Source organism: Anolis sagrei, chromosome 3 (genome assembly GCF_037176765.1).
Source record: "Anolis sagrei isolate rAnoSag1 chromosome 3, rAnoSag1.mat, whole genome shotgun sequence".
In the NCBI taxonomy this organism is placed as follows: Eukaryota; Metazoa; Chordata; class Lepidosauria; order Squamata; family Dactyloidae; genus Anolis; species Anolis sagrei.
This window is the reverse complement of record NC_090023.1, coordinates 30,669,388-30,695,358: the sequence shown is the minus strand read 5'-3', so window position 1 is coordinate 30,695,358 and position 25,971 is coordinate 30,669,388.

Genomic DNA, 25,971 nt, shown 5'->3' with positions numbered 1-25,971 from the left:
CTAAGTAAACAAAAGCAGAGGACTGGGAATCTGTGGGAGAAATAACACAAAGAGGCAGGTAGAGTGGCTAGATCTGCCATGAAGTATTAATCCCCCGTCATGCTCGATTAAACGTAAGCCACTTGGCAGATTTGTTGTCATAGTTATGTATACACAAAGCCATTGCCTGTTTGCTCCCCAGTTACCATACGTAAGTCTTTGACAAACCTTAGCTCCTTTATGTCATACCAAAGTACAGCGTACATACATAATACAGATGTGGCAAACGTATAACAGTAGAAAGAAAAATGAAGGTGTTGTGCCCAAAATTAAAATTCTGCCTCCCCCCATGTATTTTCACTCCAGTCCCGATATTTCTAGCATTGCAATGAATGAGACATTGAAAACTGTATTTATTGTTTGCACTCTGTTGATAACTGTGCTTGTCCTTTTTCTTTGCATGACCTTTCCTTATGTGTATTTCTAAACATTGAGCTTGTTTCCAAAAGGTACTGAATCCATCTGAACAAATTTTACAGGAATCGAAAAAAACCATGCTCTGGATATGCATTCTTTTGCTATATAAATTGCAATTTTCCAAGCCCTATGCGGAAGGGTTTTCATACATTTTGATAGTTTTGACATGTACAGAACATTCTACTCCTACCCAAAAATGTGCTGCCACCTATAACTCATTTTTCAAATTTGAGGGATTTTGTACCTTTTGGAAACAACTCCACAAATGTTCAACTAAAGTTTTAAGTTACTACAATGCTAAAAATTCTTACTGCATTCATAAGTGAGCATATGTATGTGTGTGTTTAGGAAACATTATTCTGGGTCATCAAGACTTTCATAATGTTTCTAGTTTTATAATGCATCCTCCAGATGCAACTTCCAGCATTCCTTACCATTATCTATGGTCGTTAACGCTGTTGTGAATTGCAGCTCAACCATTTCTGAACAGCTGCAGGATTCTGAGCGGTATGTTTCTAGTTTGCTTTGTACCTTTCAAAGCAAAATTATTCTGCATTCTGGGTTGCTGTGAGTTTTCCAGGCTGTCTGGCCATGTTCCAGAAGCATTTTCTCCTGATGTTTTGGCCACATCTATGGCAGGCATCCTCAGAGGTTGTGAAGTCTGTTGGAAACTAGGTAAGTGAGGTTTATATGTCTGTGGAATGTCCAGGGTGGGAGAAAGAACTCTCGTCTGCTTGAGGCAAGTGTAGGCCAGCTAACACCTCCCAACAAAGGATTCCCCTGGGCAGGAAGCAGCCAGGCTTTGAAGCTGTAAGACCATTATATGCTAATCAAGGTGGCCAGTTTCAACATTCACACTTCACTCAAGCAGACAAGAGTTCTCTCTCCCATCTTAGACATTCCACAGATATATAAACCTCACTTGCCTATTTTCCAACAGACCTCACAACCTCAGAGGATGCCTGCCATAGAGGTGGGCAAAAAGTCAGGAGATAATGCTTTTGGAACATGGCCAGACAGCCCAGAAAACTCACAACAACCCGGTGATTCTGGCCATGCAAGCCTTCGACAACACTGCAGTCTATTTTCATAATTTAAAAATTGTATATGTGAGTCATCCAACTTCAATATTGTTGCTCAGTGGTTTATTTTAAAAAATCAATACAAGGGCTATAAAGAAGAATCAATAGAATCTGACAGCAATCACTGGGTGAACACATCAAACATGATGGTACTTCAAATGTTCGTTTGATTCAGCACAAAATTCAACTATTGATAACTTGTCCCTTGACACAGCGTAAGACAGACTCCCACCACATGATTGTCTTGTCAACAGGAACAAAAGAAGGCAATATTTTTACCACTAAGGCATTGTGATCACTTTATTTTTTTTCAGACCATCATAAAACTGATGGGAGAAGATAATTTCATAATTACAGTGGAAAACATATCATTTCTTTTATACTGAACACAGTAAAATGAAAGGTTTGGTTCCATTTTGCCTGACATATTTTCTCTGTTTTTCTGAGGTGACATCTCACAACATTATATCTCTACATATTTTTCCTGTTTAAAATAAAATTTATATTATTTAAAATTATATTCCATGATAAAAATCTCATTTTGTGACTATATACACACTGCATGACAAGACTATAAACTTTGCAAGGGGGGGGAAACACAATTAAAGTTATGGTAATTGACATTCAAATGTTAAAAAAAAGCCTATAACAACTGAATTTAACTTTCTCAAAAATAAATATTGTTGAATCACAGACTATGTAGTTTATTGCTAACACAATTAGATAAATTAGATAAATATGGCTGAATCAATTAAAATTGTGTGGGACACCCCCATTCAGATCTAGAATAATCTGAATGCTGTTGTTTTGCTCAGGAGATACCTTCAGAAATTTGTCTGCTATATAAATCAGCAACTTCAAACTGGCCAATTGCAATATTCACACTTGTCTCAAGCAGACAAGCGTTCTTTCTTCCACCCTGGACATTATTCCACAGATATATAAACCCCACTTGCCTAGTTTCCAACAGACCTCACAACCTCTAAGGATGCCTGCCATAGATATGGGTAAAACACCAGGAGAGAATGCTTCTGGAACATGGCCAGACAGCTCAAAAAATGCACAGTAACCCAATAATTCCAGCTTTGACAACAAACTTTCCTATACTCTGCCCATCAGATCAGCCAAGTCAGTATCTGTGCTTAATCCCTGCTAAAAGATGGATGAATTGAATCCAGATATGGTATATCCAAATATGTATAAGTGTGTGTGTGTGTGTGTGTGCGTGCGGATATCGATCTATCTATCTAAAATGATTTGACATTTCAAGTCTATATATTTCTGGGAGCTGGATTTCACTACATTCACTGAGATTTACTCCTTGATAAGTAAATCACACAAGCTCTGTCACCAATACTTATTTCCAAAACAAGCCACATTTTTCAAAATCTAATTATCACAGAGACAGAAAGTGTGGTACAATGTTCTGAACAAGAACACAGACAGCGAAACAAACACCACAGGGGTGTTGACCCTTCCTTATGCTATCCAAAGCACATGCAAGCACACACACACACACACACATGACACAAACCTTTGGCTATCATAAGGAAGAATGGCATAAGGAAGCTTTCAATAGCATATATATATATATGGCTGGAGTTACACTTTAAAAATGTACCTGTTCTGATTTACATGCAAATTCAACTTAAGAACAAATGTGCAGAACCTATCATGTTTGTAACTGCTTGTATAATCTTCTAAGTAAATACCCTGAATACATAAGAGTTCTTTCTCCTGAAAAATACTTATACTATCACACAGGACTACCATCTCACCTGCTCCATAGGAAACCTGCTACAAAACAAGAGCTTTTTGTTGAGTTCCAGGGCCAGAGAAGCAGATGGCAAAAACAGAAGGACAGCCTGCCTCAGGGGAGTGTGCTTGCTCCATCAATGTTTAACATTTACAAATGACCAGACACTACCAGAAAGGACAGAGAGTTTCATCTATGCTGACGATTGTGCCATCACTGCTCAAGCAGGGAGCTTTGAGATGGTTGAAAAGAAGCTCTCCAAAGCTTTAGGTGCTCTTACTGCCTATTTCAGGGGAAACCAGTTGATTCCTAATCCATCTAAAACACAGACATGTGCTTTTCATCTTAAGAACAGGCAAGCATCTTGAGCTCTGAGGATTACTTGGGACGGAATCCCACTGGAGCATTGCAGCACACCCAAATACCTGGGAGTTACCCTGGACTGTTCTCTGACCTACAAGAAGCACTGCCCGAATATCAAGCAGAAACATGTAGAAAGTGAGCACTAGAAACAATATCATACGAAAGCTGACTGGTACAACCTGGGGATAACAACCAGATACAATGAAGACATCAGCCTTTGTGCTTTGTTACTCTGCTATTGAGTATGCATGCCTGAGTAGGGGACGTGGCTCTCAATGAGACATGCCCCATTATCACAGGGTGTCTGTGCCCACACCACTGGAGAAATTACACTGCTTAACTAGTATTGCACCACTTGACATCCGCTGGGAAGTAACCGCCAATGATAAAAGGACCAAGGCAATGACATCTCCGGCCCATCCCCTGTTCGGCTATCAGCCAGCACACCGACAACTTAAATCAAGAAATAGTTTTCTAAGATCTACAGAGACATTCGCAGGAACACCTCAGTAAGCGAGAGTCCAAAAGCGGCAGGTTAAAACCCAGAACCTCCATCCATAGTTAATACCAAATAAGAGACCCCTTTCTGGGCACACAGAAGACTAGGCAACTTGGAAGGCACTGAACAGACTGTACTCTGGCACCACGAGATGCAGAGCCAACCTTAAGAAATGTTGTACATGCAAGTATGGAGAAGAACAAACCACTGACCACTATTACAATGCAGATTGAACCCTGCCACATGCACAATGGAGGACCTTCTTATAGCAACACCAGAGGCACTCCAACTGGACAGCTACTGGTCAAAGGACATTTAGTATAATGCCAAGTTTTTAAACTCTGGGGTTTTTTTTTTGTTTGCTTTTAAAATACGTTACAACTGTACCCTTGGTTTGCTCCTCATACGATAAATAAATGAGAGTTTCTCTAATTTTGGAAGCCAAGCATATTCAGCCAAGTTAGTACTTGAATGGAAGACCACTAACAAATACTACATGTTGTAGGCTATATTTCAGAGAAAGAAATGGCAAAAGCACCTCTGAATATTTCTTTTCTAAGTTAACAGGCAACTTGAATGCAGGTAACAATCTTACTACAGATTTCCACAGTTATTGAGTATCAAGGTTCTACACATATTTTATTTTATTTTTAAAGTGAGAAGTCAAAAGAAAAAGAAAATAGCTTTCCAGCTATTTGGAAAGTTATTAAAGCATCCCATATTTCATGGAAAAACAAATAGGCAAGCAGTGGTACAAAAATGGCAAAATTTAAACACAGACTTTAGATAGAATAAGGAAGATGTGTATACAGTGAACTTTATATTGAAGGTAACATCTTTTATCATAGTTATATGCTCATGAAGGATATTGCCTCATCTTGAGAATCTTTAAAATCATTAAAGGAAAGAGGATTCTACTAAATGAGAAATGCTGCACGACTATAAAAATCAGAGTGAAAGCAAATCTTCAGTGAAAATTATTTAGGGGAGAACACATCTAACAATGTAGTGCTGATTCAAGCAACTCCATAAACAGTTTGTCATAGCTGATACATTTGCTTTATTTAAGGCATATATATATATACCACACACCATCAAATAGATTCCGGGGATGTGAAAAACAATGAGTAAATTACCTATACCATAAAACTCTCAACTGTGCACAGTAAAACTATTTCCTTAACAAAAATATGAGACAACGGCTAAAAATGTATAGCAAGTTAAGGCATATGAGCAGTAGCTCAAAGAGACAGAAGCTTACAAGTAAATGTACTCTCTGCAAGTTAAATATTAATTGCCTTGTGCTTTCGCTGCATTTCCTGACATCTTAAATTAAAAAAAAAAAAGAATTCACTAGTTTAAGTATTGGCTACAAAATATAGAGGATAAAAATGGTCTTATCCAAACTCTGTTACTGAACAAATTTCAGAGAAGTCCTATATGTGTCTATTCAGAAGAATGTCTTTGCAGCCTCCCATTCAAGTACTAATCGATCTGGCTCTGCTAAGCTTTCAAGATCCGAACAGATCTAGCTTATACAAGTGAAAATTACTTGCTGTTTGTGCTTAGGACCACAGCCCAAGGACAGAGTCCAAACAAATATCATAATTTGGGGCTCTTTTATTCTAGAATTATAGCACCATGATTCCGGTTTATTTGCCATGAGCCCATCCTATGGCTAAATACAAAGTGCTGGCTGTTACTTATAAGCCCTAAATAGTTTGTGTCCAGACTATTTGCCAAGTCGCATCTCCCTATATAGACCATCATGTATGCTGCGGTGCCCTCCCTAAATAAATAAAAATGACACCCCCCCCCCCCCAACCTCTTCTCCTTTAAGAAACTTCTAAAAAGAAACCTATGCACTTTAGCATATGGAGAGGAGGAGGATTAGGACTGCTGGTTAATCTACATATATTAGACGGCTATAACGATAGTCTTAAATGTAACACCTTGTCAGCCATTTTAATGTAATGTCTCATAATTTGTTTTTAGGATGTACACTGTAATGTTTATTTATGCTTTAGTTTTTATGTGTTAATGAATTGTTTTTGTTTTTATTATATTTTGAAGCTTAATTCTTTGTTGTAAATTTTCTGTTTTTATTCATTTTCTTTGTATTATTTTATTTATTTATTTATTTATTTATTTGGAGTGCCTTTACCCCACCCTTCTCAACCCCCTAGGGGGGGACTCAGGCCGGCTTACAAAAGGCACAATTCGATGCCTAACAATTACAACATACAATACACTATATAATACACAAATTTACCACATAACATCATAGTTATAACTAATTATAGTTATAACTAACTATTTGATGTGTTTCCACCTATTTTGAGGCATTGAATGCTTGCCTGTTTAAGTGTAAACCGCCCCGAATCCCTCTGGGGAGAGAAGACAGTCTAGAAATAAAGATCATCATCATCATTATCTTATGTGATTTGCAGTTCTGGGAGGTGTAGCATGGTGTGATTTTATGAGTGTTGGACAAGAACTGAAGATCAGCATCTGCTGAGTGACAAGGTACACTTTTTCAGCATCAGAGGAAAGCAAAGGCTAACCTCATTTGAAGAAATCTTCCCAAGAAAAACCTGGGATATGATTGTTTTAAGATTTTTTTTAAAGACTGCCATTGGTTGGACCACTTGAAGAAACACAAGAACAATTAAGAATTCTCAGCCAGAGATCAGCTTTCCAGACTATAAGCTCCAGGATCCCATAGGATACAGCTATGGCAATTAAAGTAGACCAATGTGTGCATTATGGTGCAACAACATGCTGGACATCACTCTGGTGCACCACCATAGTCTGGAATTGCCAGTCTGGTGATGGTGATGATGATGATGATGATGATGATGATGATAACTTTATTTATATCCTGCCACCATCTCCCCAAAGGGGACTCAGGCCAGCTAACAAGAGGCCAAGCCCAAAAACACAATATGCCAAAATAAAATACAAAGAAGCAAAAATTACATTTATTTATTTATTTATTTCCAATATTTCTGTCCCTCCTTTCTCAATCCCCAAGGGGGGTTACATCAAAGTAAGATACAAGAGGTAAACAAGATAAAATAAGCAATTACAAAATAACATGATAAAAAGATAGAACACAGTGGGCAGGCCAAATGCACAGGATTAAATTGATAAAATTCTGGATGAGATAGTCGTGGGAGAAAGTTTCTGAAGGAGGGGCTCAAAGGGATGAACAGTGAGGTTAGATCTTCATTAAGGATGGGGGGTGGGTGCATCATGAGGACGGAACTGTAGTTAGGTCAGACAAATGGGATATAAGTTCACTCATCAAAGGCACATCGGAAGAGCCAAGTTTTTAGATCTTTCTTAAAAGTTGCCAGGGTAAGGACTTGCCTAATCTCACTAGGTAGTGAGTTCCAAAGCCGAGGGGCCACAGCAAAGAAGGCTCTCTCCCTCGTCCCCACAAGTCATACTTGTGATGAAGGTGGGAGTGAAAGGAGGGCCTCTCCAAAGGATCGAAGAGACCGTGCAGGTTTATAGTAGGAGATGCAGTGATGATTACTAGCATTGGGAAAAGCTATTTCATAACACACAAAAATGTGATAGAAGCAAAATAAAACTTAATTCATGTACCAAGAATCAACAGACAGCACAGATGGCACAATAAGATAAAGTTGTGTCATTTAATTTATAACCCACTGCATCTTCTTGTAATTGCACATATTAAATTTCATGAGAATATGTGTTTGATTGGTTTAAAGTGGCCCAAACCACATGAGCACCATGACACACAACTAACTGACCACACAGCACATGTGAATGCTGCCAGCACAACATTTCAACTCAGCTCAGATGTAAGCTGTCAATGCTGCAAGCATGCTTGTAAAAGGTTTCCTCTGACACTGTTTTCTTCCTGCAAAGATGCAATATGACACATGCTTGTGAAGAAAAACTAAACACTAATCACCACTTTGAATAGTCTGTTACCATTTACTTAGCCTGAAGCAACTTACAAGTGTAGCTCTGTTAATCTCCATCACACTGAAGATGATGTTATGAGAGTTGTACTTCAAAACATCTTGAGGGTGCCAGATGCACAATTGTACATATTCCAAGGTACCTGTGAAAATCCATTTGACAAAATAAATGCTTGTCTACTAAAACTAAACTTGCTAGGTCAAATCAATTTTCCATTCAGATTATTATTATTATATTTGCAGAAACTTTGGGTGGGTGATATAGAAGAAAAAATAGAACACAAAACTAAGAACAGCTAATTCAGAGTCACACAGTTGCCATTTTTGTCTATTTAAGGGCTTCATAGATTGACAGTGTGTGGTAATGAGAATATAAACGAGTTGGAAGTGTCGTGGCAAGTTATGTCATTAGTCATATAAAACTCATAGAATGGTGCCATTCAAGTGTAAAAATGGAAATTACTTTTTTATACAAGACTTTCATGGACGTATGGAAAAACTAATTGAAGCTGTCCCAGAAATGTTGATAATAGTCAGTGTGAAACACTATTAAATCAGAGCATGACTGCTGCCAACATTTCTCAACAAGAAGAATTAAAATTTCTTGCATTCCTAGCAAGTTTTTTAAATAAAGCTTTGGACGCAAACCCTTTGTTTGGATGTACAGGATCTCATTGAATTCAATAGCAACGCTCCTCCCCCACTGAGTTGGATAGGAATCATATTTTGGATCTTTTTTTCATGTTTGGTGAATTCCTCTGCTTAATGATTGTTGGAGAGGTAGCATTTCATCCATGCTTTGCTATGTGATTAATGCAGTTACAGTCATCCTTAACATAACTAAGGGAGACAATTTGACAAGCATACTTTTTAATTTGTGGTGTTCTATGGAAAAGCAATATTCAATGGCAGTATGAATAATTAGAGTATGCCTTGAAAACAGCACTAGGGCTTTCTGTGTTATTGTGTGATTGATTATAGTGATTTTCTTTCAGTTATCATTCAAGTTATCATTAAGCCATATTGATGCTTATCTCCAGCACCATGGACAGCACCATGTTGTCCTTTGAGAAAGCACAGAACAAAAAATCAAAACACTGGTGCTAAATTCTTTGCCTTCTTCTAAGGTAGAGCAGGGAGTTGCTTGACTGCTAGTTTGTTGAGGTTGCATTTTTCTCAGCATTCATTCATGCTAACACCATCAAAGCTGGGTAAACTGAGGGCTTTTGAAATGAGATGTTTGACCCCAAGTTGTCAACCCTGTGCTAAGCCATTTGTCTTGTTTGAATGGTCTATATAATAGGACAACCTAATGACCAGATCTTCCGAATAAGAGGGGCCCAGTAATCCATCCAGAAGCCAATGCTGCTTATTCTCCATCTCCCATTTACAAGAAACATTCATTAAATACCACTTGGAGGTGAGAAACAGGTAAGAAAAGTAACTCTCATGGTTTCCAAACCCAAGAATCCTTAGACAGCTTGGTAATTCTGGTTTGGGGATTCTGGATGTTGTACTCCAATGTGCAGCTTTCCATGATTATTGCATGGGTTACTCAAAGGTGCTACTGAAGGGTTAACATGACGTTGGTGTAGTAAATTCTTAGTAAACCACCCCGAGTCCCCCTGGGGAGAGCGGGTGGGATAGTGTTAGCTTTATTATTAAAGCCAAGAAAGAACCTGGACTACGCTTGGATGATGAGAAGATTGGGTACGGTTGTTTTTTGTAATAATTGTGCATTGTAATTGCTTATCGGTAATTTATGGATAATGTGTTAAGTCAATTGTTATATGTTGTATGGAACCACTGCTGTTTCTACTGTTTTTACTGTTTGTGAACCGCTGTGAGTCGCCTTCGGGCTTGAGATACAGCGGTATATAAGCAAAGTAAATAAATAAATAATATGTAAGCTGCCCTGTGTCTGCCACTGCATAATATTGAACTGAAAAACTTAATATGTATAACAAAGCATAATCCTGCCTATATTACTAACAGAATATTGTTTTTAACATTGGGTGTGGGTTTTTTGGCCTCTATGGCCATGATCCAGAAGCATTCTCTCCTGAAGTTTCCCCCACATCTATTGCAGGCATTCTCAGAGGTTGTGAGGTGTGTTGGAAATTAGGCAAGTGAGGTTTATATATCTGTGGAGTGTCCAGGGTGGGAGAATACACATTATTAATATACAGAGTTGGGGAATTTTCTTTAAATTTGTGTGATCCCCTTCAATTCATTTTTAAACTTGTCTGTTAAGGACAACCATGTATGTATTTGTTCTGAATGCATGCATAATGAAACTAGATGCTAGTTTTGACAAAAGAATGGACATGATTTTAAACGCCTTTCTAGATTAAGCTGACCACCACAATTCTTATTACCATTGTACTATGATTCATAGCTTCCTAGCTCAGCCTTTGGGAGAACATGTCCCCATAGTGTGACATGAAGGTCAGATTTTATGGCTCATATCATTATTTACTGCAGAGATTTAGCAGCCAGAGCTCATTATATGGCATGTAGCTGTCATAAACTTTGAAAAGGCTATAGTGGAATGATGTTTTAAAAAAGAAAAAAGCTGCTTATCATTGCAGCCTGGGGAAATCTGGGATGGCTCTGAAACTCTGGGATGAAAGTGAACAAATAAACCAAAAGTTTGACATAATATTCTGCATTATAGAGAAGTTATCCTCTCATTGTGGCTTGATTCTTGGATGAAACTGGAGCAAGTGTGTGGTACAAATGTTTTCCACTCTGTGACAAAAAGAATATCTGACCAGTCTGTGTAGTTACCATATACAAAAACTGAAAATGCCCCAATTCAAGCATTATGCTAAATGCATAAGTCTTCTAAGGATAGTATTGCTAGTGCTGCATTTTTACAATAATAATCTCTATTAATTTGTGGATTTAGTTGCTTGCCATTTTTTGTTTTACTGGTAATTTTATACAGATTGTTTCCTATACTGAGCAATTTTGAGAGAGGTTAGGTTATAAGATGCACTATATTATTAATATTCAGAGTTATAATTATGGAGAAAGAGTGATATGAGGGCATTATCCCCTATATGTACACCAGAAGCAACTTGCAGTTTCTCAAGATGTTCCTAACTTGAAAAAAAAACCCTATAAGATTTGTGTGTGTGTGCATGCACACACACACACCATGATTTTTTCCTTAATTCCCCAAATTACTAGAACTGTAGTAATTTAAAACATCAGTTGGGCATTTAGTAGCTAAACCTCTAGTGGTTTTTTAAAAAAGTGTGTCAGAAGTGACTTGAGAACATACTGCAAGTCACTTCTGATGTGAGAGAATTGGCCATCTACAGAGACATTTTCCAGGGGACATCCAGATGTATTAGCTGAGAGGCTGCTCTCATATGTCTGCAAGCTAGAGCTGACAAACAGAAGCTCATCCATTTTGCAGATTCGAACCAGCAATCTTCAGGTCAGCAGTTCAGTCAGCACCAGGGTTGAACCCAATGGTTCTCAACCTGTGGGTCCCCAGATGTTTTGGCCTCCAACTCCCAGAAATCTCAGCCAGTTTACCAGCTGTTAGGATTTCTGAGAGTTGAAGGCCAAAATATCTGGAGACTCATAGGTTGAGAACCACTGATTCAACCCATTGTGCCACCGCTCATCTAACCCCTAGTGGTGATGACTATGCTGTCCCAAGCATCACTGAAACGGGAATCTATCCAGGATCACAAACTTCTTTCTGCTTACAGAGAATTGGCCTTGATTAGGAAGATCTTTCAGAGATACTCTATTTTAAGAACTCAATTTGAAATCTTTCTTTCAGGATTAGTTTTAGAATCACCTCATTCATTTCCAGGCTGCAACATGTCATTGTTGGTAATTATGTATCTTGATAGCTACCACCTGTGCACAAGAAAACCTGCTCTGAAATCAAGGAGAATTTAATCATCTTTCAGTGAGAAGGAATGAAAAAGGGAAATGCAATTCAGTGGGGCTGGCTGCAGCCTATGCTGCATCTATACTTCAGAATTAATGTAGTTCAATACCACTAACTGCTATGGCTCAGTGTTAAGGATTCATAGGAATTACAATTTTTCAAGGCCTTTAGCTATCTCTACCAAAGAGATAGTTTTGTCCAACTACAAACTCCAGGATTCCAAAGCATTGAGCCATGATAGTTCATGTGGCATTAACTTGCATTGATTCTATAGTGTAGATACACCCCTACTGTGCATTAGTGCCAGGAGTTTGTCACAATTTCACACAAATTGAAAATACTGGCAAGAGGGGTACATGTGATGCATGCTACCATTCACATAATGTGTTCCTACCTACACACAATTGTTGTGGGCCTTTAGTTCATTTGAAGGGGGTTTCTTGTCAATATCAGTTTAAGGGGGGTCTGAGAATCTAACTGCCCCAAGTCACCCAGTAGGTTTTCATGGCTGACTACAGTCTACAGATATATAGTCCAATGCTCAAACCACTACACCATGCTGCTGTCTCTAGACACAAATACCAGTATGTACTTTCCAGCTGTCTCTGTACATTTAGATAGTTTGTACTCAAAGAGTGAATGGCTTCCAGCTGCAGGAAGGAAAATGCAAAAAATCTATAACTTTATTGTCAAACAGAATACTAAAGAGGTTCGTAATTTGTGCAAATGCCAGTGTTGTGCTCATCATTTCCTGGAGAGCTTTAGTGCAGGATGAGTTGCAAAGATTAAAAGCACTACTTCCTCTGAGAAGAAAGCTATGGGAGTCAGTATTGGGCAACATGAACTTTCTATATGGCTCTGTGGGCGAGCAGATGGTGACTACTGGATGGCATATGTTCTATATCAGAAACTAGAGCTAATGCGGTTGCAATTTTCTGAATCAGCACCTCAAATAACCAAACTGAATGTAAAGTTGACCAAAAACTGATTTGTAACCCTTTAAATAATGACAACAACAACAACAACAACACTTTATTTTATATTCCACCCTGACTCAGGGCAGATTCCAAACATAAAAGGCAAATATTCAATGCCCGAACACCGCAACAATAGATCCATAGTAACGAAATTTGGAAACCCAGCATATAAAAACAAATGGTGACTTAACAACTAAAATTAAATAAAACACACAGTCTGTTATATCAGTCACAAGACAAAAACATCAAAACATTGAACAGTTTTGATATTAATGTTGGAGAGTGGTCCCAAAGTGGTCCTTGGTCAAAGTGGTCCCTTGTCAAGTGGTCCCTGGTCAAAGAAAGGTTGCGAACACCACTGATCTAGTTCAACCCTTTGCCTTGCAAGAAAAGCACAATCAAAGTACCCCTGACAGATGGTCATCCAGCCTCTGTTTAAAAGCCTCCAAGGAAGGAGCTTCCATCACACTCCGAGGCAGAGAGTTCTGCTGCTGAAGAGCTCTTACGTTCAGGAAGTTCTTCCTAATATTCAGGCAGAATTGCCTTTCCTGTAATTTAAGCCCATTGCTCCGACTCTCCAAAAGACAAAGAAATGGATCCAAGAGGAATCAAGCCAGAACTCTCCATAGAAGCCAGGGTGGCTAAAATGAGACTTGTCATACTTTGGACATATCATGAGAAGGCATGATTTAATAGAAAAGTTAATAGCGCTTGCTAAGGTAGAAGCAGTAGGAAAAGAGAAATAAAGCATTACAGATTAATAAACCCAATCAAAGAAACCACAGACATGAGATTGTGAGATCAGAACAGGGCTATTAATAACAGGGTGCCTTTGGAGTCACTGTAACTAGAAGCTGAGAGACCAAGAGACCACCAGGAAACATCAGTAGTCTGCAGATAGGACTAGGAAAGTTACCCTTGAGACTTGCATAAGTTTTCTGATGATGTTGTTGTCGTTTATTCGTTCAGTCGCTTCTGACTCTTCGTGACTTCATGGACCAGCCCACGCCAGGCCCTTCTTCCTTTTTCCTTCCATTTCCCCCAGCATAATTGTCTTCTCTAAGCTGTCCTGTCTTCTCATTGTGTGGCCAAAGTACTTCATCTTTGCCTCTACTATCCTTCCCTCCAATGAGCAGTCGGGCTTTATTTCCTGAAGTATGGATCTTCTTGCGGTCTAAGGCACTCTCAGAACTTTCCTCCTTCTGACGATACTGTACTGCAATACAAAATATTCCTTACAATTGACTACACTGGCTAGAGATTCTGAAAATTGCAATCCAGTGTGCCGATTACCACTGGGACCACTTTTACTGCCTTGTGCCAGTCTTTGCAGTTTGATCTTTAAATCTTCGTATCGTGTCAGCTTTTCCAGTTGTTTCTCTTCAATCCTGCTGTGGCCTGGGATTGCAACATCAACAATCCATTCTTTGTTTTTTAACACAAACTTGAGGTCAGGAGTATTGTCAGTCTGAATTCGGAAGTCCCAGAGTAGTTTGACTCATTCATTTTCTGCAACTTTTTCAGGCTTGTGATCCCACCAGTTCTTTGTTGTAGGCAGATGGTATTTGTGGCACAAGTTCCAATGAATCATCTGAGCAACACTCTGCCTCCTCTTGTAGTCTGTCTGTGCGATCTTCTTGCAGCAGTTGAGGATGTGATCTATCATTTTGTTTGCTTCCTTGCAGGGTCTACACTTGGGATCTGTTGTCAACTTTTCAATTCTGGCTTTGATGGCATTGGTTCCAATGGCTTGTTCTTGGGCTGCCAGAATCAGGCAGTTCCATTTGTGAGCCACAGCCATGTTTTTTCTTTGTCAATTTGGCTCTCAATTTTTCCCAGGAACTGTCCATGGAGAGCCTTCTTTCGCCAGTTTTCACTTCTGCTCTAGATTGTGCTTTTATGGTATTCACTCTTTGTCTTTTGCATTTTAAGCAATTTACTACTATTGACTTCCCTCAATGTTGGTTCTTGATTGCCTTTCACATAAACTGCCAGTGTATGTTTCTTTTCTTCCACCATTTGTTTCACTTGCAGAAGCCCTCTGCCTCCTGATTTTCTGAGCAGGTAAAGTCTGTTGACATCACTACGTTGGTGTAATGCATAGTGGATTGTCATCAGTTTTCTTGTTTTTCTGTCCAGATCATCCAGCTCTGCTTGCGTCCAGTTCACAATTCTAGCAGTGTATCAAATGACGGGGATGGCCCGGTGTTAATAGTCTTGATTGTATTTCCGCCATTTAATTTGCTCTTCAAAACCTTTCTGACTCTTTGGACATATTCTTTGCTGACTATATTTTTCACATGTCCATGCTTGATATTGTCCAACTGTAGTATGTCCAGATATTTATAGGCTTCAGGATGGTTGCATTTTATGGGTTGTCATTATTATTATTATTATTATTATTATTATTATTATTAGGTCTTAAGTGATGTTGGAAGCTAAGCAGTGTCAGCCCTGGTTAATACTTGGATGGGAGGTCAGCAGTGAAAGCAGGGTGCTGTAGGCTATATTTCAGAGGAAGGAACCAGCAAAATCACCACTGAATATTCCTTTCTTAAGAAAACCCTAAGAAATCCATGGGGTCATCATAGGCAGACAGTGCTGTGAAGGCACAAAGGCACACACATACTCTTTATATTTACCTTTCTATGCTCCTCTCTCACACACATAGGAAAATCCAATTTGCAGTCTGAAGTGGCAATTTCCACCCCTCTCCCAAATCATGGTAATCAGTGCCTACTATAATTCATGTTATATTTTCCCCTGAGGCAGAATATTCAATGAGCTTTCTTGCCTTCTCTGGTAGGTAAAATGGAAGGATACTGAATTAAACTGCCCTTAAATGATGTTCAAAATCAGCTGCTTGGGGTGGCTGCCTCACCCGGCCTCAGGGCAGGAGCAATGTGAGCATGTTTGCTTGCCTCTCTTTCTTCAGTCTCACATGCCCCAGAATACAGCCAGAGTGCCAGCCCTTGGACTCAGAGAAGGATCAGCTGTTAATTCCCTGAAGCTAAATCAGGACACACACAGACCCCTTTTGTTCCTGTCTCTTCAGCTTCTTAGCAGTTTCCTCACTCCTCAGATCTCTTTGCTCTTTGGGCAGTCTCCATCTGTCAGTGTTTATGCAGCACTCAAAGCTAAGCGGGAAGGGAAGCGAGTTCACCGGGAAGCCAAGCAGGATGGACTGGAAAAGAAATCCAAAAGGATTTCACCATTTCTCTTTATAGTACTGATCATTGCAGCTTGCTTGACTCCTTCCCAAAGGAGCTGCTGAGTTTCCAAATGTGTTTCCCTCCTTAAAATATTGATTTCCCCCCTCCCTTTCTTCTCTCTGAATGACAGAGGAAAGGTGGAGGATAGCGGCGTTTTTCATAGGAAGGATACAGAGAAACTGAAAATACTCTGTGTGTAGCATGCCAGGTGTAAAGATCTTTCAAAAAGTTTTGCATTTTTGCAAAGCTATTACTATATAGGGAAATCCTGTAATCCCTGAAGGGGTTGGGAAGACTTAGAGGTGATGCTTTGTCGGGGAAAGATGATCCACTGATAATGCTTTACCCGACAATGAAAAGGAAGTCACCTTTTGCAAGTGCAGAGAGGAGGGTGAAACTCGTTGCTATTGTGCAGAATGGTTGAAAGATTTAAATGATATGGGAATGTGACAGAGTAGAGGAGTATTGGAGAACGATTGAAGGAGAAAATAATAGAACATTAAATCTTCAAATCATAATAGCCAATAGAAATGTATTACATGCCAGGATACCAGGAGTGTGCAATGTGCAAAAGGAAAGAATGGTGGACAAATTAATAGCGTGTGCTCAAATTGTTTTAATGAGGGGCTGGAAAGATAAAACAAAGTGGACTCTGACAAATTGGTATAACTATATAGTAAATATGCTAAATGTGGAAATAACAAATAGTAAATTGAACAATATAGACAAAATATAGAATGTTATAATAATTAAGTACATGTGGGATCCAGTTAGGAATTATTTAGAGAATGTATTAAGATGTGGAATGGAAAAACTGAGACTAAGACTGATATTGCAAATGTAATCTCCGTAGTTTATTGTATAAATTGTATGTCCAGGGTGGAGGAGGGGAGGGTGGGAGTGGGGTAAACAATATTTTTTTAAAAAAAGATTTAAATAACCGCGTTGAGTCACCGGCTAGGCTGAGAAACGGCGGTATACAAGTATAGCAAATAAATAAATAAATTACAGTTGATAAATAAAGAATCTGGTGTATGAGATGAAAGTGCCCCTATGAATTATTGTCATGGGTCCAAGAAACCCCAAGGAAAAGGCTACATGGATTATGCAATACAAAAACTTTATTATGGTCACTGAGCAGAACAAAGTGGGGCACAAGCACCCTAGGAAGGGGAAAAACAGCTCCCCAGCAAAGCAGCTATTAAAAAAAAAACAGATTAGAAAACAGTGGGTTGTTGTAGGTTTTTTTCAGTCTATATGGCCATGTTCTAGAGACATTCTCTCCTGACGTTTCACCTGTATCTGTGGCAAGCATCCTCAGAGGTAGTGAGGTCTGTTGGAACTAGGAAAAAGGGTTTATATATCTGTGGAATGTCTAGGGTGGGACAAAGGACTCTTGTCTGCTGGAGCTAGGTGTGAATGTTTCAGCTGACCACCTTGATTAGCATTTCATGGCCTGACAGTGCCTGGGGCAATCTTTTGTTGAGAGGTGATTAGATGTCCCAGATTGTTTGCTCTCTGTTGTTTTGCTGTTGTAATTTTAGAGTTTTTTAATACTGGTAGCCAGATTTTGTTCATTTTCATGGTTTCCTCCTTTCTGTTGAAATTGTCCACATGCTTGTGGATTTCAATGACTTCTCTGTGTAGTCTGACATGGCCATTGAAATTCACAAGCATGTGGACAATTTCAACAGAAAGGAGGAAACAATCTGGGAATAAAGAACTAAATAAAGAGTTAAATAAAGAACTAAACTCAAACACAGAGGAACTCCAGACAAGAAACAATCAGGAACACCTAATCACCTCTCAATAAAAGATTCTCCCGGGTAGTAACAGGGCACACCTAAAAACTGTCATCAAATGCTAATCAAGGTGGCCAATTGAAACATTCACACCTGCCTCCAACAGACAAGAGTTCTTTCTCCCACCCTGGACCTTCCACGGATATATAAACTCAACTTTCCCAGTTTCCAAGAAACCTCACAACCTCAGAGGATGCCTGCCATAGATGCAAGTGAAATGTCAGGTGAGAATACTTCTAGAACATGGCCATACTTTAGCATTTGCACTAAAATCCAGATCAGAGTATTTCCCAGAGAGCAACAGATCAAAACTGCAAGAAAAGAGATCCCACTAAATATGAGGAAGAACTTTCTGATGGTAAAAGCAGTTTGGCAGTGGAATATGCCGCCTCAGACAGAGTCTTTTTTCCTAGGGCTTTAAAAAATGTAGCCTGAATTGCCATCTGTCAGGAGTGCTTTGATTCTGCATTACTGCATGGCAGGGGGTTGGGCTGGATGGCCCTTAGGGTTCTGTGCCCAGGTAGGTTCATCAGGTGCTCTGCTATGGCTGACTTCCCAGATTGAAGTAGTCTGCAGTGCCTTTCATGTTCTTTGTCCTGTTTGGGCAATGCTGCGTTTGGTGGTCCCTATGTAGACTTGTCCACAGCTGCATGGTATATGGTAGACTCCTGCAGAAGTGAGAGGATCCCTCTTGTCCTTTGCTGAACGTAGCATTTGGTGGATTTTCTTAGTGGGTTTGTAGATAGTTTGTATGTTGTATTTCTTCATAAGCTTCCCTATGTGGTCAGTGTTGATGTATGGCAAGAACACTTTTCCTCTGGGTGGATCTTTATCTTTACTCTCGTGGCTTGTTCTCGGTCTTGGAGCTCTTCTGATGTCTGAGGTGGAGTATCCACTGGCCTTTAGAGCCCAGTTGAGGTGGTTCAGTTCATCTTGGAGGAGGTGGGGTTAGCAGATTCTTTTTGCACGGTTCAGATATGTGGATGACACCGTCACCATTTGGAGCCACGGAGGAGAAGAACTAAACAGGTTCCTGGACCACCTTAACAGCATCCACCCAAACACCCAATTCACCATGGAAAAAGAAAATGAATGCCTTTTCTAGGTGTCCTAGTCATCTGCAAACCAGATCAACAATTGGGCCACACAGTTTACAGAAAACCTACACACACAGATAAATACTTACATAAAAACTCCAACCATCACCCAAGTCAAAAAAGAAGCACCATCAAAGCCCTGGCAGACCATGCAAACTATCTACAGATATCCAATTTAAACATTAGGAAGAATGTCTTTACCGTTAGAACAGTGAAATAGACTGTCTCAGATGGTGGTGGACTCTTTCGTTGGAGATTTTGAAGCAGAGGTTGGATGGGTATCTTTCAGCAGCACTTTAGTATAGTATTTTGGCATGAAAGGGGGTTCGAATTGATGATCCTTGTTTTCATCTGTCTGCTTGCTTCTCTGTTTTGTATATGCAGACATAGGGGTTAAAAGTCTGCTTTTAAAGGAAGCATTATTGAGTTTTGCCATCTAGTGGATTCAGGGGGAAATGCACCTCGTGGGCTTCAAATGGAAATGGAAATCACACATCTGGATGGAAGAGTTTTGAGCTCCCGATTCAGAGTCATTAGCACTGCAATGGAAAATTGAGGCTGGGTTTGTTGATACTGTCACCCTGATTTCCTTTGACACAGTGCGAGGATGAGATCATGCCTTTCCAGCAACCGTCTCATCCGCTGCCAGACATCTATTTGTGGAGTGCTGTGTTCTGCTTAAGGCATATGCATATGAAGGCTGTGGCGTAATGTAAAATAAACTATGTGTAGTTTACATTTGATCAGCCTACACAATGCCTTGCCAGAGAAAGAAAATATGCCATGCAGGTGAAGAGTAAAGAACCAGTAGTTTACTCTTTGTAGTTCAGAACAACATATGTACAATGTAATCAGTTGCATCAACTCACATAATGTGCTTTTATGGGAGATTTATAAAATGGTGTTTCTTTGTCCATGTGGATAAATTCCTTCAGCAGCTCATGAAGCAAGAGCACCCTCCAAACTCTCTCTCTCTCCCTGCTTCTCTCTTCTTCTCTCTGCACCTGCATAGCTCAAGCCTGAACAAAAATGTAACAGTATCCAAAAGTCCCAGGCTCAGCCTGCTCCCCAGGCATTCCTGACCAATCATGCATCTTATTTTACAGTTCACACACACACACACTCACTGATTCCTTGCATGCTTCAACAAAATCTAATGGGCTTAAGTAAGAAAAAACATAAATAAGGTCTTTCCTACACCCTGGAAATTAATGGCACAATTTCTACCTATGCAGAAATTGTGCACCCCGCATTAAAGATCCTCCAATAATATAAAGTTCTACTAGGCAAAACTATGACAAATCTTCTTTCCCCCCTCTCTGAAAACCCAGCTTTTTCGTTCTTCCTCTCTTTGCCCTTTCATGACCATGGGGGGTGGGGGTGGGGGAGCAGAATGGAAAAGGGTGGAGGAGCACTGGACTACATAGCTATAGCCAGGCAGACAATTATGATGTCTGCCTAGCTACATAACGCTCAGAGAATCCTCAAGAGGTCCCAAAGGATCTATGTATTATTGTGCATCTGGTTATAGATGTGCTGCCAGACACTTCTCAGTTAGCCCATACTTTTCATAAACCACTTCAGGACCATGTTGGGGATGGGAAAAGGCAGCATGTAAAGGAATTGATTGCAATTTGGCATTATGTGACACCAAGTCTAGTTGTGTCCGACTTTGTGGGGTGGTGCTCACCGCACCTTCCATTATCACAGAACCTTCTCCTCCGTGGCCCCCCGACTCTGGAATGCATTACCCAGCTTGATTAGGCAATCCCTACACCTTAGAAACTTTCAAGAACCTCAAAACTTGGCTTTTCCGTTGCACCTTTGGAGAGTGATCTTACATCTCAATTTGTCGTTCTCCCTATAATGTGTGCCCTCATATTGCACTGCCTCTTGCCCGCATGAAGGACTGTCACCACTACCTCATTCATGACTTTCCTTTACAAATATACATTTTTTATCTCTATCTCATCCTGAGTTTTATCATTGTATTTTGCGCATGTGGCCTGCACATTGTGATTGTGTTTGATATTTTACTGTATTACTTTGCACAGTTTATTGTATTTTATGCTTGGTTTATTTTATTGCGATTTTTATGCTTTTTAAGTTACTGTATTGTAATGCACTTTTGGGCTTGGCCTCATGTAAGCCGCCCCGAATCCCCTTTGGGGGAGATGGTGGCAGGGTATAAATAAAGATGATGATGATGATGATGATGATGATTATTTATAAGTCAAACAGCTAGTGTTGTCCATAGACACCTCCAAGGTCATGTGGCCAGCCATGACTGCATGGAATGCTGTTACCTTCCCACAGAAAACATGAAAATTGATCTATTCACATTTCCATGTTTTCAAATTGCTAGGTTGGCAGAGAATGGATCTCACCGCAGGAGCTCATCCCACTCCCCAGATTCCAACTGCCAACCTTTCAATCAGCAAGTTCAGCAGCTCAACAGTTTAACCCGCTGCACCACCAGGGGGCACCATAAGTCTGGGCATATCATTAATAAGTTGCCAGAGTGGTTTTTAAAAAATGTGTGTCTTCCACTGAAACATTCATGTCCAAACAAGCCTGTAAAAGGTACAATGCCTCCTTCAGGGAAATGAATTGGAAAGGATGACGACTAGAGCGGAGGGGTAAATGACATTTAGACCCCGTCATTGGAGATCAACAAGGATGTGTCCAGCAACACTAGATCAGTTTCAATTAGTGAGTACTGCTGATGTGGACAAGTTGCTGGGGCAAATTAGGAAGACAACTCTCTCAATCCCTTTCCTTCTTGGCTTGTCATCTAGGGAGGAGATGCAATTAGATTTCAAATACAACAAATTATCAATGCATCTCTTAGGGGAGAGAATTTTCCACCCTGTTTTAAAGGGGCAATAGTTAGACCACTGCTGAAAAAGATGTCCCTGGATATCCTGGGCTTTAATAATTACAGACCAGTGTCTGACTGGAAGGATTTTTTGGGGGGCAAGGTGATTGAGAAGGTAGTTGCTCTCCAGCTCCAGGCAGTCTTGGATGACACACTTCCTTGTCCCGTTGCAAACTGGCTTTAGAGCAGGATCTGGAATGGAGGCTGCTATGGTCGCTTTAGCGGATGATCTCCATCTCAACACGGAGAGGGGGAGTGCATCCCTGTTGGTGCTTTTAGATCTCCAGTGGCTTTTGATACCATCAACCATGGTATTCTTCTGGAATGCCGGGGGGGGGGGGGGCGCGGGGAATTGGAGGCACTATGTTACAGTGATTCCAGTCGTACCTCTCAGGCAGGTTCCAGATGGTGGTGCTTGAAGATAACTGCTCCTCAAAAAAGGAGCTGTTATGTGGCATCCCACAAGTTGCCATTCTATCCCTAATACTTTTTAAGATTTACATGAAATTGCTAGGAGAGAACATCCATAGGCATGTGCTGTTATTAGTATGCTGATGACACACAAATATATGCATCCATGCCTTCCAAAACTTCATCAGTGAAGGATAGTGTGTCTCCTCTGAATGGATGCCTGGAGGAGGTAATGGTCTGGATGAGGAAAAACAAATTGAGACTGAATCCAGACAAAACAGAGGTGCTTGCCATCACAGGTCCTAATCTGGGGGTGGAGGTATGTCAACCAGTTCTGGATGGAGTTGCACTCCCCCTGAAAGACTGTGTTCGCAGCTTGGGAGTACTCCTAGATCCATCTCTCCAGCCAAGGCAAATGTGATGATCAGGGGTGCTTACTACAGCTTCAGCTGATCTGCCAGCTGTGTCCCTTTCTAGATCTAGAGGATCTAAAGAGGGCAGTGCTGCTGAATATATTTCAATCAGGAGTGAATGGTAAAACCATTCTTGGTTTTACAAACACTAATTCTGCGGTTGCTTTGGATGGTACAGAAACCTCTTCCCAAATGTTCCCATGCAACCTAGAGGTCCTGCCAAAGGGTCTGATGCAAAACCAAAAGTGTACCTGCCATTCTTGCATTAGTGGAACCATAGGCTACCTTGATTTGGAGAAGAAGTCTCTTCATCAGGGAAACGTTTCTTCCTGAAAAACTAAACCTAATTGTCCCAAGTTTTCCTATGGATCACATGAGGCTACCTTTAAGTCCAGGATTCATTTTCAAGAGCAGAGAGCTGCTTATCTTCACCCAGCTTTCCTGCTCATGTTTAGCTCTTGGCACATCAAGAAATGCAGCCTCTGAACAGAGGTTTCTAGGTCAGCCCTAGCTATTGTGCTTGAAAGCCAGAGGAAATCTCTCATAACCTCATAATATTCTGGTTTAACAGCTACGCTGCTAATGATTTTTAGCAGCTAATTGCCTTTCTCAGGGGGGGGGGGGGATATACCTCTTCATTGACCCTTGTTTCTTTTTACAAAGATTGCTGCTTCTAGTTCTTGAACCTTTCACTAGTTTGAGCGGCTACATTAAATCTTCTTTATTGAATGCTTTTGAAATGTAGCTCCTGGGATTACAGACTTTCAGGCATGATCTTACTACAATGAGATAAATCGCCTTCACATTAGCCTCCCTCTATTAAATGCACATTGCCCAGAGGCATTTTGCGAGACAGAAACCATACATCAGAAGCCTGCAATGTTCCTAAAGTAGCCATTTATTCCACTGTTGTCAGATGGAGACACCAAGCCCATCTTCAGGCAGCAGCTCTATCTGGAGTATGAGTCCTCCTCAGATATGTTTTGGAATTATCCTGAGGGTGTTTTAGAGTTGAAACATCAAAAGAAGTTATAAGGCGTTGCTTACCATAAGCAACTCATCTTACTTTTTCAGCAGCACTAAAAGCTAATCAGCACACTTCGGAATCCTTTTAGGCAAGATGATTACGCCAAACTCTCAATGCAGAGGGCCTGAATGGGGCAGCAGGGCAAAGGAAACGAATCAACAATTCATCCCTAGATTAGATTCTGCGGAAAAATTCAAATTCTGACAAAGAAGCATCTCATTTTCTTGATTCAAGGGCGCTGTTGAGAGAAGTGGTGCACAGGAAACAAGAATACATCTAGCTGATTAGCAAGCGAAAGAGTGGTGGCATTTCCTAGCCATCTGAGTATAATGAACACAGGCAAACACTCTTGGTTATGTCACACCAGCCTGCTGTATTGAAGCAAATGGGAATATACTGGTGACATACTGGTTTGAATACAATCACTATCATACCTGTCTGCTACGGCGCTATTGTGTCCCTATTCCTTATTTGTCCTGTCCTGCTTTTCTCTTTTCCTGTCTTGCATCTTAGAATCATAAAGTTGGAAGACTACAATGGCCATCCAGTCCAATCTCCTGACCTACAAGAATATACACACACTCCTAATAGCCCTCCAGCCTCTGTTTAAAAACCTCCAAAGGAGAAGACTCTACCACATTTTGAGGCAGCATATCCCACTATCAAAGAGTTCTTAATTTTTAGGCAGAATCTCTTTTTCTGCAATTTGAATCCATTGCTCTGGATCCTAGTCTCCAGAGCAGGAGAAAACAAGGTTGCTTCCATAATAGGACATCATTATAAATATTAAAACGCAGCTGTCATGCCTTTTCTTAATCCTCTTGTCTCCAAGCTAAACTTACCCAGCTCCCATGGTTTCCAGACCTTTTATCATCTTGCTAGCCCTCTTTAGTAAACATCAATATTTTTTCTGGACTGTGGTGCCCAGATTGTCATTTCCTGCAGTTGAATAGGGTGTTATCAAAGCCTACAATTGTCCAGCCCCTCAAAAACCATATTTTATTTTTCGTGTCAGAAATTGCAAGTTGCTTCTAGTGTGAGAGAATTGGCTGACTGCAAGGATGTTGCCCAGGGGACGACCGGATGTTTTGATGTTTTACCATCTTTGTGGGAGGCTTCTCTCATCTCCCTGCATGGGGAGCCGGAGCAGAGAGAGCTCATCTGCGCTCTCCCTGGATACAAACCTCCGACCTGTCAGTCTTCAGTCCTGCTAGCACAAGGGTTTAACCCACTGCACACCGGGGCCTCCTAAAAACCATAATGAAAATGTCTCTATATACTCTGAGAATTACGGAAAAGAAGGTTTTGTGTATGTCTGTGTGTGAAGATGGACTCTTTCAAGGTCCCCAGTGGAATAATGTGAGCCCTTGGCCTCCCATCACTGGCCACCCCAATGTGATGTGTTCTTAGATTGAACAAAATATTTGAAACATAATTGAAAAAGGATTAACATGCACTGCTGTATAATGTCTTTAAAAAGAATACTGCTAGACTGTCTAATGCAGGGGTCCACAAACTTTTTAAACAAAGGGCCAGGTCACAGTCCCTCAAACTGTTGGAGGGCCGGATTATAATTTGAAAAAAACATGAATGAATTCCTATGCACACTGCACATATTTTATTTGTAGTGCAAAAAGACTTTAAAACAATACAATAATTAAAATGAATAACTATTTTAATAAATATAAGCTTATTAGTATTTCAATGGGAAGTGCGGGCCTGCTTTTGGCTGATGAGATAGGATTGTTGTTGTTGTTGTTGTTGTGTGCTTTCAAGTCGTTTCAGACTTAGGTTGACCCTGAGCGAGGGCCGGGTAAATGACCTTGGAGGGCCGCATCTGGCCCCCGGGGGTTAGTTTGAGGACCCTTGGTCTAATGTCTCTTTATTAGGCCTGGGTAACAACGGAAAAAATTGTTTCTAAAATCGATTCGGTTTTTGGGGTTTTTTGCGTTTCGATATTTAAAAGAATTCCGAAATTTTCCTTAAAAAAAGTTCGATATTTATGAAATTTCGTAAATGGTAAAAAAATTACAAAACAATAACGAAACAATAACGAATCGATTCTTTAATGGCGGACGCGACCGCGCAATATGCTAAAAAACCTCCAAATGGGACAGGGGGAAGCT